Consider the following 13852-nt stretch of genomic DNA (forward strand, 5'->3'; position numbering starts at 1 on the left):
TCAAATATCAGTGTTTATCATTTGCATCAAGTAGTATTCAATGTAGTCTTTGATTATTCATTAAGCCATTTGATGAAGTTTAATCATGATTGATTGAAAATTTGTTTAGTTTGTCAAGGAAAAATATAAACTATGAACCCTTAAGATGGCGTCTCCTTCAATGACTATGACAAAGTGACTATATATAGTCACTTTGGACTATATGCATAGACTTAGAGATAATATACAGTGATATATATATATATAGTGATGGTACTGTACTGTGCAATACCTAGGAAAATCTTTGACGTCGCGATAGTAGATAGAAAACAATTGAAAACATAGTATTTCCCGCTATAATTAAGCTACAACAATTTTATAGTATTACTAATACTATAAAGTGGCGGCTTATCAATTGTAAAGAGACTAAGTTATTATTAAGTTAGTTATTGTCTCTTTAATCAATAGCACTCTGGAACTGCAGTACCCCCTACTAATGTCTTATATATACAGTTTCGTGAATATATATTGTTATACATGAATAAGGTAGGTATGATTATCAATAGTCCTAAAACTTAATATTATTGCACATCCTCTCATTTCTATAAACAAATAAAGCTATCAATATTTGAAAATGCGTACTCAACAGTTCCGATTTTACATGTATGGTGGTAAGGTCATTGAAATGGGATTGCCAAGTTGCGAGGATAGGAGAAGAAAGAGCACTGTGATTAACACAGTGTCTGCCTTGCTGTTGTTAAGGAAGGAACCTTTCGTTCCGATAATTTCTCCCAGTTACGCAAATTGCAAAAGCCTAATTGGTTTATTGGTAATGAGTGACAATTAGAACTCTTATTTTGTAATTTTTATTTAAATGGAAACTTCATATAACTTGATAATTGTTGTTATTTTTCAAAGTTCCATTTACAGTTTGAAATTGGAATGGCCCATCACAAAATAGATAATGGCTCAAGAAACACAGACAGTAAGGCAAATTCAAGAACATAATTTTTTGCAGTTGTCTCTGCATGAGAAATTAACCATTAAAAGACTAGGTTGCCCGTTACCAGAAATGCACATATCTCAGGCAAGAATTAGCAACAACGAGAAGTATATTCGCAGCTTAAATTAGGAATGGTATCAAAAGAAACATTGCCTCTGTGGTTGTGATGTTTTTCACATAGAGAGGACTGGCAAAAATCCTCTTGCCATTTTTGAACAACAAGCTACAAACTGTCACAACACCTTGTGGATAAAATCATGCCCTATTAATTATTATGATGCAATTATGTGAACATACGTTAAAGTTCACTATTTTCCCTGTTATGAAGGAAAAAATGATTTTCATTGCTATAAAACTTGGTTGTTTTGGCCCTCAAAATGTCCTAAATCAACAGAACTGACGTCATATGAAAACACTCAACTATTCTTTGTAGCCCATAATTGGTATTTTAAGTTAATTTTATTCAATAAAAAGTTACGGTCTACTTTTTTTCCATTTTCTCATTTCTTTAATAAATAAATAGTTCTTTAAATATAGAGAATTGAGTTTAAGGATCAAACTATTGATTAATTATATATGTAAGCACAAAGCAGGTATGAAAAATGGAAAGGAAAAAGCTAGTCAGAGGCAGTTTATCTCAATTTGCATCTAGGGAAAAGTATGTAAATTAATTAAGGCAGCTCTTATTAAGTACGAGAAGGATATGTCCATCTCTGCATATTTTTCTAACTTCAATTTTCCCTCTGCCTCTAGTTTTAAAATCTTATCTGCAACATTGGGGGTTTTCAATTCTACAAAGTTCACCCATTATATAAAATATTTTCTCGCATCCACTTTATGCGCCCAATTTGAAAATTAATAGGGCTTTATGTCTCACACATTTCCAACCAATGTAAAGCACTCACGCCACTCATGATCTGTGATGCATAATTAAAGTTGATATTTTTGTAACGAAAAAAAAAAAAAAACACGAGGGGAAGGCTGTTGTGTCTTGACGAGGTTGAAAGACACAAATTATTCATTACCAGGAATCCAGGACGACCGAAAGAAACAAGAAGAATGCGTAGAGGAATAAGGATAGAAGGAGTTATATATAAACAAGTATATTATAGACATCATTGTTACTCGACACCAATCTGGTAAATACATGAGAGTTGCAGCTATTTATACTATTAAGATAGAAGCTAAAACAGTACTTTACATATACACATATTAAATAATAATAAGAATACGTGGAGGGGAAGAAGAACCTTTGCAGTGTCTCAATACACTACAAAGGCGAGAGCGAGTCATATGATACTATTGAATGTAAGAACGTTTAATTAATCCGTCAAATAATATATACCTTTCCTCATAGTTAAAACGATCAACAATAAACAAGGACACACATTTATACTCTGGGACTATATAAAGGGGAACTTGCATATTATTTTCATACTATACCTTAGTAGGTATAGAAAAAAAAAAAAAGAAGTATAAATAGTATTATTTGGTTATATCGTAGCATTGAAGGGAGACATTCATGAACATTTTTCGATACATTTATTATAATTAAGAGAATTTTAATATTACGTATATATTTTTAATAAATAAAGAAATGAATTTATACTGGAAACTTAAGAATACTAAATGAAAATCAAGTAATAAACATAAATGAGAAAATAAAAACATCATATAATTTGTATACACTGATCCAATTGTTCCGAATAAATATATTTATTTTCAGTTTTTCTAATTCGAATTTTACTATGGAAGAATCTCAAGCTAATCTATTGTTTTATATATCCGGATACATAGCCTCTTCCATCATTAAGTTTTTCAAAATTAAAGTTTGCAAATGTACGAGCTTTTTCATTTTTGAGAAATCAATAACTCATGATGTTGAATTTTATGGCGAAGATCCAGATCTCATCGAAACTTTTCAAGATAGTGTTAATAGGGGTGGTTTTAAAAGTGCTTCAGATTCATTATATTTAACTACGCTACATGTTAGTCAGCTTTACAATATGATATTCTCAGCGACCAAAACTCGACAAATTTTATTCACCTCGACAAATCCGTCAATTTATTAGAAACGGGAGATTTCTATCTCCCTCTTGAGCTGATGTGTAAAAACAACATGATTTTGCTAATTATATTGCTCAAGTTAGATTTAAATATATCTAGCAAAAATGTCAAAGTAGCAACCACTCGGGTAATAAGGTCGACTTCTATAGGTGCAAGCTCCAGAAAAATTACTAAGTTATATTCTAAATCTTTGATTTTCATTTTGTTTCGTGTAGTAAAGGATTTACTGCAAAAAAAAGTGTTTTATTCAGATCTTAAAATACTAATACATTTTCATAATATTTATTTATAGGTATAAATCAAACAAAAGCAGGATAAAATATAAATAGTTACTTTCAATTTTGAACGTTTTATATCTAAGCCATTAATGAGTATTTTTAAAATAACTAATAATTAAATTTAAAAACTGTTATGGGAAACATTTATTAATAATCTTTATTAGTGTGGAGATCCTAAATCTTCATGGGGGTAATATTCCAATAAAGCAATTAAGTTTTTTAGAAGATGATTAAGACTAAAGAAGTGTCGAAATTGCAATTGTGTTAAGGTTTTCCAGTAGAAGTCTATATAAATTAAGAGTCACCTATAATTTGTTATCACATAATCACTTAGCACTCAACAATTCACAAAATCTATTTATGCAGATAACAGCAAATTATAATATGCATTGCAGACAAAAGTATCGAGAAAAAATGATGCATATTCATTAAGAGTCTAAGATTGACTTCTACTTTTTTCCAAGGGATTTCTACCTTATATACATCAAAGAAACTGAAAGATTCTTAACAATGAAATATTTTCTTAGAATAAGAGACGAAAAAAAGTCGACTTTGGAAGAAACATGGTTCAAGAGTTTCATGGAAATCCTCCTCAAACTTTTGTTATCAAAGACATCATTATATTTCGATTTGATTTCTTGAGTCTTTGATAGTACTGTAATGAAGCACGGTTCATCTCGGAATATCTTCTTATGAAGATATCAATTCTAATTCGGAAATTATATACAAAATATGCACCTAAGATTAGACGACCACTATGTACCACAATAAATTTCCATTGGAAACCTCCTCGATTTTCTAGATTGAGAGTTAAAGTTGTTGTACCAATAACATCAACCAGGGCTCCTCCATATTTAATAATAAGGGACAGTTTTTCTCGAACAAGACTTTTACATTTTTAAATGGGATAACAGACACTTGCGCTCCTGTATCTACTAGAAAATTAATCAAATTTGAATTGTCTTTGATGAAAAATAAGTTTGATGGTTTATTTACAACCTCGGTTCCGTACAACCGAGGGCAATTTAGTTTTTTGAAACAAGTCATAAAAATGGCAACTAGCTCCTAAACAGGTAGTTGCCAAGGTAACTATATATAAAGGTGAGGCAGCAAGGATATTTAACGCTTGCATCCTCAAGAGAATTTCTCAAATCTTCATTTTCCTCTTCTAAAAGAGATATTTCACTCCACTTTGGAGACTTTGAATCCTTTTGGACAGCACCTTATAGTATGAAAATAATATGAAAATGAGTCTAAACAGAATTATGGGCACAATAAATCATGACAAGAGCGTTACCTCCAAGTTTTTTAACCTGCTCTTTGAGCTTCAAGACCTCCAATTCCGTTTCAATTTGTTTCCGTGTTAAGTCAGAATTAAAGTCAGGATGGCTTGTACGTGAAAAGGTTTTCACTGCTTTCAGAGTTTCCCAATCCATTTTCAGAGTCCAATAATTATTTACTGAGTGAACAAAGTTTGAAGTTGAAGAAGAACGGACTTAAATTATTTTTTTGTAGCCTAGCTATAGAACATTTTTACTCACGTCATAAATTGTATCATATTTCAAGGAGACTTTTGGGGATCAAAGTTGATATTTTTACTACAAAAAAAAAAACAAAAAAAACCCACTGTTTTCCTATAAATCTTGATTAAACTTCATCAAAGGGTTTTATGAATTAAAAAAAGTCTTAACATCTGTATGTAATACTATTTTTGTACCAATGATCATCACTGTGGAACTGCAGTACCCCCCTACTAATGTCTTATATACGCAGTTTTGTTAATATATATTGTTATACATGAATAAAGTAGGTATGATTATCAATAGTCCTAAAACTTAATATTATTGCACATCCTCTCATTTCTATAAACAAATAAAGCTAACAATATTTGAAAATGCGTACTCAACAGTTCCGATTTTACATGTATGGTGGTAAGGTCATTGAAATGAGATTGCCAAGTTGCGAGGATAGGAGAAGAAAGAGAACTGTGATTTACACAGTGTCTGCCTTGCTGTTGTTAAGGAAGGAACCTTTCGTTCCGATAATTTCTCCCAGTTACGCAAATTGCAAAAGCTTAATTGGTTTATTGGTAATGAGTGACAATTAGAACTCTTATTGTGTAATTTTTATTTAAATGGAAACTTCATATAACTTGATAATTGTTGTTATTTTTCAAAGTTCCATTTACAGTTTGAAATTGGAATGACCCATCACAAAATAGATAATGGCTCAAGAAACACAGACAGTAAGGCAAATTCAAGAACATAATTTTTTGCAGTTGTCTCTGCATGAGAAATTAACCATTAAAAGACTAGGTTGCCCGTTACCAGAAATGCACATATCTCAGGCAAGAATTAGCGACAACGAGAAGTATATTCGCAGCTTAAATTAGGAATGGTATCAAAAGAAACAGTGCCTCTGTGGCTGTGATGTTTTTCACATAGAGAGGACTGGCAAAAATCCTCTCGCCATTTTTGAACAACAAGATACAAACTGTCACACCACCTTGTGGATAAAATATAATTTTTTCGTTTACTCATGCCCTATTAATTATTATGATGTAGTTATGTGAAAATACGTTAAAGTTCACTATTTTCCCTGTTATGAATGAAAAAAGGATTTTCATTGCTATAAAACTTGATTGTTTTGGCCCTCAAAATGTCCTAAATCAACAAAACTGACGTCATATGAAAACACTCAACTATTCTTTGTAGCCCATAATTGGTATTTTAAGTTAATTTTATTCAATAAAAAGTTACGGACTACTTTGATTTTTTTCCATTTTCTCAGTTCTTTAATAGTTCTTAAGAGTCGAGATCCCTTGAACAGACCATGATATTGAAGAGAGTATAAGAAGGCGTGTGAATGGGTTATTGCTAGGAATGGGAAGTAAGGATGGATGCAGATATATATATCTGATTGCTATGTAGGAGAGATCCATCTAGATGACCATGAATGAAATGTATTTCCACAAAGTTCCAACTCCTCACTTCTCTCACCTCCTTCCTTTTGCTGACTGCTGTGGTATGGAATTCAAACTCAAAGCTACTAGTGTCTATAGGTTTTGTGACTCAAAAAGAAGTTGTAAGTCCTCTTTAAATAGTCTTAAGTTTATACTTAACACTACAACAACAAACTATGCGCGCAAATTACAGAAATAATACATCAACTTCTCTTCTATGATTGATATATAAACAAATCAATACCTTAAGTAGTCAGGGGAGACTAGTATATCAGATGCCGGACTCCTTCGCCACTACGGCATCTGCTTCCTCATTACTCGGAAATGAAACAAGCAAACTCTGTTGATGAGGTGCCAAGTCCTTTAACGAAACAGTTTTTTCAGTATCATCAATCATCCCCACTGATATCATTGGTATAATTTTTGGTATGCAAAGAAACCCGAAAATCAATGCCTTAAGACTGACAATATGAAAAATATTTTGAAGGAGAGCAGCTTAGTTATCATGACGTTTCACTAGATCAGCTACAATAAGATGTGCCGAGGGGGAGAAGGAGATTGAAATAAACAAGGGTATAGGCTAGAATTACTCCGCAACTAATCCTCAAGGTTACTCCCTGTCTTTTTTATGAACTCGTAATTCTTTAATATATATGTATATCCAGTGCCGTATGTCAAGAAGATTTTTCGGTCCGCTTTACAAGGGTGAACGGTTGATTTTCAGTGGTGAACGTGGGATATTTAAACAGGGCAAATGCTACAGCATAGATTAAATCTTGCAAGAATATCGTCCAATGGACTGTCTGACCATTATTTTCTTCAGGCAAACATTGGGAAAAATAAAATGAAAGGGGAAAAACTCTAGACGGAAAGTCAATGCCGACCTATTCATAAAGGAAGGAGTATAATGGAGTATAAAATGCACGGTGCAAGAATGAGAGAAATTTTTTGAACTATACAATTAAGTCAAACAATTTAAACCTCCTTAAATATTTTTAAAATAATAACGGATGAAGATAATGAACGAGATTATAATATACCATGAAACGGTTACATCGACAGAAAATAAATTATGTTCACAAGTCTTGATGTTCTTAACTCGCATGTATACGTGGTGATGTGTTTGAAAAAAATGAAGAAAAAATGCATGTGTTCTTTATCATGATTAGAAGAAGAAGTTTTTCCTCTCTTTCCTTGACGCAAAGGTGTCAATCAAACTGTCCATGTCTTCATGGAGCACCTTGTCCACCATCACCCTGTCCATGTTCAAGAGGGTGAGGGAGGAGAGCCTCTCCTGGTCCATGGTGGTCCTCATGTGGTTCTTGAGCCTTCTGAAACAGGAGAATGACCGCTCCGCCTCACAGCTGCTGATGGGCATTGAGGCCAGGATAACGATCACCTTGTATAGCTCCAGCATCAGGCGGAACACTCCCGAGCTTATTAACTCCGCAGCAATTTGTGACGAAACCATGTCTTCTGTGTCAATATCTGCCTAGAGAAACATAAATTTTAAACATATAATGCAAAATGAAACATTATAATATTAACCTTGAATTGCTGGAAGATTGCATGGTCTGACTGGAGCTGCTCGAGTTCAAGTCTGTAGTGCTTGGCGACACACTCAATGACACAGGTCTCCACTTCACTGTCATTGACGATTGCAATGAGATCCATTGTGATGTTTGTATCGTCGGTGGCAAATCTGCTCTCAAGCTCTAATACAATCTTATTGATTGCAGCATCGAAATGTGTTTCACGGAAGTAGGATTCAGTTGTTCCTTTCTACTTTATTCTCCTTGGAATCTTCACCTCCTTGAATTCCAAATCAATTGAGTCCTCCTGGTCAAATACTGATTTCATCTCAGACGACTTCAACTGAGCAAGTTTCCAGATTGATTCAAAGATTTTCTCATTCTTAAGATCTTCAAGAGTCCTAATCACTTGGTTGACGTGTTTCCGGGCCTTTGTTAGGTCAACCTTTCTGCCTTGAAGTTCATATGACAAGCTAGATGTGTGTCTGAGGAGTGTCTTCAACAGTTCAATGCCGAAAACAAATTCGTGACTAAAGATGCTGTTGAGCAGAGAAGTTGCTGTTGAACTCGACAATGTATCTTTATCCTTTCTCATTATTATGAGGGTCTTCATGATTCTGACCATCCCTAGAAATACAGCGTGTACAGCATCGTAGCGGAGACTCCAGTTGGTAGCAGACTGGTTCTTCAGGGTCATCACCTTGGCATGCTCCTCATCTTTACTTGTTATCTTCACCGACTTGTAGATTGCTGACCTCTTTGGTGACCCTTCAATGAAGTTGTATAAAATTTGTACTGTCCCCATTGTATTTCTCAATAGGGTTATATCTGAGAGAAGATCCTTGACTACAAGATTGAGGACATGGGCGTAGCAGTGGATGTAGACACACAGTGGGGCTGCTTCCTTCCACCTGGCGGCAAGACCCTTCTTGATGCCGGATATGTTGGAGGCACCGTCCGCGGCCAGGGAGATAGTGCGGGCGGGGTTAAGGCCGATATCCTTGACAGCCTGGTGAAGCTTCTCAAACAAATATTTGCCGTCAGTCTGGGTAACTTTTACAAACTTGAGGAAGCTCTCTTTCTTGATGCCTTCACTCGTCAGATATCCCAGTGACAGACTGAACTGCTCCGTGTTTGACATATCTGATGTCTCATCAACAATCACAGAGAACCAGTCGTCATCATCGCCGGCACAAGTCTTGACATCTTCAATTATATTTTCCGTCACTTTGGATGCTATAATCTCTATCAGCTCATTTTGGATGTCAGGTGAAGTCCATTTGGCAAAACCTGCCCCAGCTGAACCAAATTTTTGACTTCGGCCTCCAGTTTATCTTTGAGAATATGATTGTCGTGTGAACGCAGGGACAAAAGTTCCAAGAAGTTTCCTCGATTGCATTAGATTCCGTCAACTTTTCTCTTGTTTCGGAATCGCCCCTAAAAGCCAATCCTTGCTTTGCGAGGAACCCAACAGTTTGGAAAAGATACCTCAAATAAGCTCGCCACTTCACGACTTCCTCAGCATGTTGAGACTGAACATGGCCGAGAACCGAGGTATTCTTTCTCTTTAATGTGAGGAAATTGATCCACTTTTCCATCGACAGTTTGTGTTTTTTGTTGTTAGAATGAACTTTCAACGAGGAACTGTTTTTCCATGTTTTGAACTCAAATTTCCCAAGGTTTTTTTTTTTGGCTGTAAAGTACTTCACATTTGCAACCAGTAACGTTAAACGTAATATTTAACTCAAATATCCACTCAATGTGAAGTACTTTAAATCCATACGAAAAATGTTGTGTGCGTCTTTGTTTTTTATTTTTGGCTGTAAAGTACTCTTGAAATAATTGCAGTAATTTATTAATTATCAGAAATGTATCACGGGAAGCGGAAAACGCGTTTTATATTCAAAGGTTCAATCATTTATATTTATAAAATGACAGGCAATATTTGAAAGAGATATTACGGTAAATTGCAGGATTTGAATTCAAATTTCTGCGATGAATTGAGATACCCGAGAGTGTTAACTGTAGTTTAAAACCTCCGTTTTATCTATCTGACTTAATTTGGCCCCAATATTGTCTTAGAGATATAATTTATTAATTTACTAATTCTATAAATGTGCCGGTGAATTTTGGCTACTTTAAGTACAATTTGTGGTACCTCCAAAGGATTAATCAGAATCATTTTTTCATTTAAATGAACTATAATTTGTTGTAAAATGTATTCCATGTTCAATTTTGAGAAAAATTATCTAGGTTCCTTTTGGGTGGACGTGCTACAAATATGTAATTTTATTATAATGACTCAGTACTATTATGAGTTGGTCATAAGTTACATATATATAATAGATTTTAATAATTAATTATGACTTAATTCATCTATATTTACATACCTATATGATTGGTGGACGGTTGAGTAAGGTTGTTTTTTTTTGGTCCGCTGAAGCGGACAAAGCGCAATACTGACGTACGGCCCTGTGTATATCAATGATAGCTTTTATATAGTAGAAAAGGAAGTTCACTTCTCAAGAATTAAATAATAATTATAGCAGCTTACAAAAACATAATTGACTCTTTATGTTGCCAACTCCAAAAAATGCAACGGATTAGAATCACTGATCATGAGAGTATAAATTGCTAATTTAGAATCACAATGTTTCTAATAAAAGCCACCCAACCCCATCATAAAGGCCACATAGTATAGTGTAAGTTCCTTTTAATATTTCATTTAGTGTCAACGAATAATTATTATTTAAAATAATAATGTATTATTGCTCATTAATCAGAGATTATTTTAAAACTTGTGATAATAGTTGAATTACAAAATTTGAATTGGTTGTTAGTAGATAAAAAGGAAGGAATACCAGGGATACTAAAACAAATTTCAAAGTTAGGTGGGAATACTCCTTATTCGTGTATTAATTCCAGAAAGAATTGGGAGGGGAATGTTACGTATTCCTAGTGGCGGTTTAAGGGGTGGCAGCTGTCACTTCTGGAAAACCCCTTGCCACCCCATTTGGATCCTACATGTGTGTGGCCCGTAAAGAGAGCTACAGTGACTCAGTGACACAAGATCAAAACACTCCCCAGACTTTTTAATAACTGGTAGTAGTTAAAGTCAGGTAGCTGGACTTTATGGAGATAGTGGACTATATGGAGATAGACAATCAAATTACTTTCTCCATGAAGTCCTCGAACGGAATATATGGAGACTGCAGACTATTTGGAGACATTTTGGATAAAATTTGAAGGTCGAACTTTTTTTCCCTAAAAACGAAAAAAAAAAAAAAAGATGAGAAAAGAAAAAAAATACAAATGTAAAATATTAATTATTATTATACAATTCAAATCAAAGACTGAAGTTTTGACAGATTCCTTCTTTGAATCGGAACATACTTCGTGTGGTAGGTGGACTATGGATAGAAGAGAGACCCAAGATTAATTTCTCATGACTTAATGTGAATAGTCGCCGTATCTCTTACAAGAGCTCCTTATTGGGCGAATGAGTAAGTCTACTTCCAACCTATATAAACAACATGCTATGCCAACAAATGAGATGCTCAATGCGTGAGTAAATTGTTCATCAAATAGTAAAGTTCAATCGTCAGTTTGTTCATACCCTTTTATAGGTCCTAGTGCCCACGAGTGCACACTGAAACAAGTGACAATAAGGACTGAAGCTTATGAAAGAGTCAATAGTGAATAAGAGTTATCGTGCTGAGAAAGTTTTATTCATTTAAGAGAATCACTCATTAAAAACCGTACACCCTAGAGTTTTAACATAATCCAGTAAATCAAAATTGTCAAAGTCATCGATAACAGTTTTTAATTGTCGATCTTAATAGGTGTTGAGATATTTTATTGTCTGTGAGGTCTAGCTCAAGCCTAATGACATCCATGAGTTTCCATATTGTAGGCTCAGCAGAGTTAACCAGTGACTGAAAACCATGATGCCAACCCATGTGTCATCAAAGTATCTGGAAAAAACTTCCATGTCTGATGCCAGAGTCACCTTGACGTACCTTCAGGCTCAACACACTTGACCGAGGGGAACAAAGAGAAGGGAACCTATTTTCTGAAAGGTGTTGCGGATCTCAGAGTTGAGAACCCAGTACTCCGGGACGAGATCCTACGCTGTAAACTTTCTCCTCAAACACTACTTAAATTGAAAATAACATTCACGCAGTGAAGTGTGGGTCCAGATTAATAGGATATCGGTCTTGAGGAAGGAGGCCGTGACAGTGACTAGTAGCTATAAATGGATGGTACCACTTTAAATATACTATCGATAATCCAATTTGATGAGTTTTGAAGCCCGACAGAGAGTGTGGGAATAATAGGAATGCCAAATAAGTAGATTATCTCCAAAGTGAGTCTTTAGATACACTGGAGGAATATAAAGATCTTCCAGAGATACTGGATTAGCTGGGTGCTTTGATGACTTTTGTAGGACACGATGGACTATTCTTGCTTGTGAGGGTGTATCCCAGTTAAGCTTAGCATTGGCTTCATGGTCCACTCCGGCAACTGCTGTGGCTTGTTGAATTTTATTTGTTATATGAGTGGAGATGGTATTGCCTTTCAGCATCTTTTTCCTCCTATGAACTTCAAGTTCAGACTGCTGTTCTACGTGACAATGAACTGGGTAGTTGGTAGGGATGTCTCTGATCAGAGTAAGACGTGCCCTTTACCTTTGGTGGTAGAATCTCTGCTTGCCCTAATAGATTACCGATGGCGAATGTATATTACATTCAGGGACCCTTTCTCTCCGGTCGTGTACTCTAAATTTTGACTTACAATAAGTTAATTGCCAATTTGTAATCTGGTAAAAATTTATAGAAAATTGTGACTTTATTCTATTTATATAATTTATATTTACACAAACTAATCATAACAATAGATGCTAATACTAATACTAATAGACCGAATACAATTCTTTTATAGTTTATGCTCTTCTCGACACTGAAACTTTCATATCCTTTATTCCATCAAATCTCGAAGCAAATGTATCCTCAGTCCAACATCAATAATGTTATTCTTAGTAAGTGGCGCTAAGATCAATTTTATTTGGAAAATTATTATAATATATTTCGATTCCATCTTTAGGGAGGTTCCCTTGGACATTGTCGCCGATATTCAATGTCCCATTCTAGGCATGGTCTTTACATGGTTTTTATAAGTTTGAAATTGACTGTGGAATAATAATTATTGTCATTATTATATAATTAAATTATATTTCAAACCGTTTACAGCAATTTGAAATAAAAAACCAATTTTAATAATAAAATGTATTCCAAGTTTAAATCTCAAACTATGAAGATCTCCTTATCCTATTCAAACGTCAAAGCTAGACAACTCTACAGATCATTCGGGTTCTCGTATTTATCAACCACTACAATGCATGTTTTATTTCGGAAGGGTCTCGAAACTATGTTTTTCTTCCATTCATCAGGATCCAAAATCCTCACAGTAATAGGTAGTTGGATAATTGCCACAAATTAAGGAGTTGGTGCACACATATAAAAACAAAATATACATAAAATATAATTAACTGATATATATGTATTATACACAAATTCATGTCGACGTTCATAGACAAGGCCCACATCTTTATCTATGACTATAACTCAAGTACGACTAGAATCCTTGATGCAAGTAAAGATTTCAATATCTTTTCACGGTTTTTTGATGAAGAAATGAACGACATACGAATGATGATTCTTTGCAACGGGTCGTAGCAGTAGTTATTCTGTGATTCCTTCCAAATGCTATGAAACTTACGTTTTAAAGTTTTGAACAATTTTGTCTCGTTTACTTTTTTTTGTTTCTTATTTCTCAAAAACTCCAATACAACGATAAAAATTATAAAAACAAACATATTATATGTGATATTCACTTTATTAATATACAAAAACGGAAGAAGCAGAAAATGTCGTAAGGCAAACACGTTACAAAGCAAAAACGTCACAAGAACTAAATCCTTCATCTAGCAAGCTAATATGACCATGAGTTCGAAGTAGTTGTTTTGTTTAAA

This window comes from Lepeophtheirus salmonis, chromosome 8 (genome assembly GCF_016086655.4).
Source record: "Lepeophtheirus salmonis chromosome 8, UVic_Lsal_1.4, whole genome shotgun sequence".
Lineage (NCBI taxonomy): Eukaryota > Metazoa > Arthropoda > Copepoda > Siphonostomatoida > Caligidae > Lepeophtheirus > Lepeophtheirus salmonis.